Here is a 3,238-nt window from a genome sequence, read left to right as displayed (position 1 = left end):
TTATTCTTTGTTGCTATTTTAGTTTGTCTCTTTAAAACCAGAAAAAGAGAATCAAATAGCGGGACTCTCTGTAGCTGTGACTACCTTAGACATTGAGCTACACTATAGGTAAATCATTTAATATATTATCTTTTTAAATTTGTTTGAACATGTAATTGTTAAGAATATTTACTGATTAATTGATTGCTTAAGCTTCTTTGCATAGTTTGTTAGATACAAATTGTTAGTCTCATGATTGGTTGAGATGTTCTCTTTTGAATATGTGTGGTTGACTTCTAGAAATTCTTTAGATGCAATAAGCTCTTGATTGAAAAAATCACTTATAGTTAGTCTAAAACATATGTCTGTGTCTTTTATTTTAGTTGACAAAGTAACGGACAAATGGTAGACTAGTTTACCAAGACATACTGAGGGTTACCAACATGGTGTTAATTCATTTTTTGATTTTGCCTTTTCTAAAGGTAGACCATAAGGACAAGAAATTCTTTGTCCTTATTCTATATGTAATAATTTTAGTTGGGGGTGAAGGGATGAAGTTTATGATCATTTAATAAGTAAGGAATTTCAAAAAGGTTACACTGTGTGGGTTCATCACAGCGAAAGGATAAGTGACATGGATAGTGAATCCGATGAGAGTGAAGTCCATGAAGGATTTGTCGACGACATTCATGGGCTGCTAAACGAGACGTTTCGGCATGTGCTTGAAGGAGATAAAGATGGTGATGGGCCAAACGAAGATGTAAAAAAGTTTTATAACTTGCTTGAAGAAGGAAAACAAGAGTTATATCCTGGCTGTAAAAAATTTTCGACATTATCATTCATTATCCGATTGTATTTGTTGAAGACTCTTAATGGTTGGAGCAACGCATCCTTTACTGCTCTACTTGAATTACTGAAAGAAGTGATTCCTCATTTGAATATTCCTGATTCTTTTAATAAAATCAAGGCCATGGTAAAAGATTTAGGACTTGGTTATAATAAAATTCATGCTTGTCCCAACGATTGTGTTCTGTTCTGGGATACATATGAAGACGATGAATTTTGTCCAATTTGTGGAGCTTCCAAGTACATAGAAAATGTTGAGGTAGATATAAAAGTTGATAAGTTGAAGAAAAAACCTGTGCCTACGAAGGTTTTGAGGCATTTTCCACTGATTCCAAGGCTTAAGAAGCTATTCTTGTGTTCAAAAACAGCTGAATCATTAAGGTGGCACGATGAAAATCGTTCAAAGGATGGAAAGTTAAGACACCCAGCTGATGGCCAATCATGGAAGGACTTTGACAGGCTTCATCCCGATTTTGCTAAAGAATCTCGTAACATAAGATTAGGGCTAGCTAGCGATGGATTTAATCTATTTAGAACCATGAGCATCTCCCATAGTACATGGCCGGTAGTTTTGGTCGCATACAATCTTCCTTTATGGTGTTGCATGAAACCAGAGTATGTCATGATGTCCTTGCTCATCCCTGGACCATGTTCACCTGGAAAAAGCATTAATGTCTATCTTCAGCCATTAATTAAAGAGTTGAAGGTTTTATGGGAAGTTGGAGTGGAAACATATGATGCTTCAAAGAATAAAACTTTTCAACTACATGCAGCACTTTTATGGACCATAAGTGACTTTTCAGCTTATGCTATGTTATCCGGTTGGAGCACAAAGGGAAAGTTAGCATGTCCTTGTTGTAATTATGACACCTTCTCTTGTTATTTAAAACATAGCCGGAAGATATGCTACATGGATCACCGTAAATTTTTGGCTATGGATCATCCATATAGGATGGACAAAAGATCTTTCAATGGCGATGTTGAATTGAGGTCTTCACCAGCTTTATTATATGAGGAACAAATTTTTGAAGATTTGAAAGATTTTGATAATGTATTTGGAAAGAAGCAAAAAAATAAAATTGATGGTCCATGGAAGAAAAGGTCCATTTTCTTTGAATTGCCATAATGGAAGCAAAATACATTGCGCCATTGTCTTGATGTTATGCACATCGAGAAAAACATATGTGATAACATACTTGGAACTTTATTAGACATTCCAGGAAAGTCCAAAGATCATGCAAATGCTCGTTATGATCTCAAAGATATGGGCATAAGAAAAAAACTTCAACCAAAGGAGATAGATGGTGGAAAGAAAGCAAAAATTTCTAAGGCTTGTTTTAACCTTACTAATCAAGAAAAAACCATTTTTTGTGATATTTTGAAGTTAGTAAAATTGCCATCTGGTTGTGTCTCAAATATTTCTCAGTGTGTTCATGTTGCTGAGAAAAAGATATCATGCTACAAAAGTCATGATGCTTATTTTATGTTGCATTATTTGTTGTAAGTAGCTATAAAATGCACAATGCAGAATCAAGTAGCTAGCCCTTTAATTTAACTAGGTTCATTTTTTCGTTCCTTGTGCCAAAAAATTGTTGAAAATGATACAATAGATCATTTGGAAGTAGATATTAGAGAAATTTTGTGCCAATTGGAAAGAATATTTCCTCCTAGTTTCTTTGATATAATGGTACATTTGCCTATTCATCTGGTAAACGAGTTGAGGTTGGGTGGCCCAGTTCAATTTAGGTTGATGTACCCCCATCGAGAGATATCTGTGTAGGTTAAAGTCCTACGTTCGCAATAAGAGCTGCCCCGAAGGTTCAATTGCTGAAGGATATTTAGCCGAGGAATGCTTGACATTTTGCTCAAGGTATTTAAGTCCTAATGTGGATACAAGGCTGAGTAGGAGGACACAAAATTATGATAATTGTAGTGAAGCTGACGTATGTCATGATAGCTATTTTGTATGCTTGGGGCGACCAATTGGTGGAAAGAGGAAAGGGCAACCTTTTTCTCTAGATACCAACTCAAAATATACAAGCTCATCGGTACATCTTATTCAATTGTGATAAAGTTAAAGACTACATTAGATATTTTTCTTATATATTTTCCAATTACCAATTCTCTATTAGCAAATTTAACTTATTCTCTTTTTACTTACTTTAGAGAGTATGAGGGACATGTCAACAATCAAACTAAAGGTAGAAAATGGAAGAAGGCAAAAACTCTAAGCCATGATTTTAGTGAATGGTTCAAAGAACGTGCTTCTCATGAAGATGTTCCGAAACAACTTAAAGATTTGTCTAGAGGCCTAAACACAGTTGCAAAACGATTTTCTAGTTATGTAATCAATGGCTACAAATTTCAAACTAGAGAACATGATGCAAGCCACACAACTCAAAACAGTGGTGTG

The 3,238-nt window shown here is 34.9% G+C and overlaps 1 pseudogene; it reads left to right on the top strand.

Moving 5' to 3' along the window:
• The first annotated feature begins 949 nt into the window (after positions 1 to 949).
• On the top strand, positions 950 to 2,421 carry LOC110265338 (uncharacterized; annotated as a pseudogene).
• Positions 2,422 to 3,238: the final 817 nt, after the last annotated feature.

Source organism: Arachis ipaensis, chromosome B8, assembly GCF_059453495.1.
Source record: "Arachis ipaensis isolate K30076 ecotype BB chromosome B8, ASM5945349v1, whole genome shotgun sequence".
In the NCBI taxonomy this organism is placed as follows: domain Eukaryota; kingdom Viridiplantae; phylum Streptophyta; class Magnoliopsida; order Fabales; family Fabaceae; genus Arachis; species Arachis ipaensis.
The sequence above is the reverse complement of the archived record's forward strand: the minus strand, read 5'-3'. Positions and strand labels throughout refer to the sequence as shown.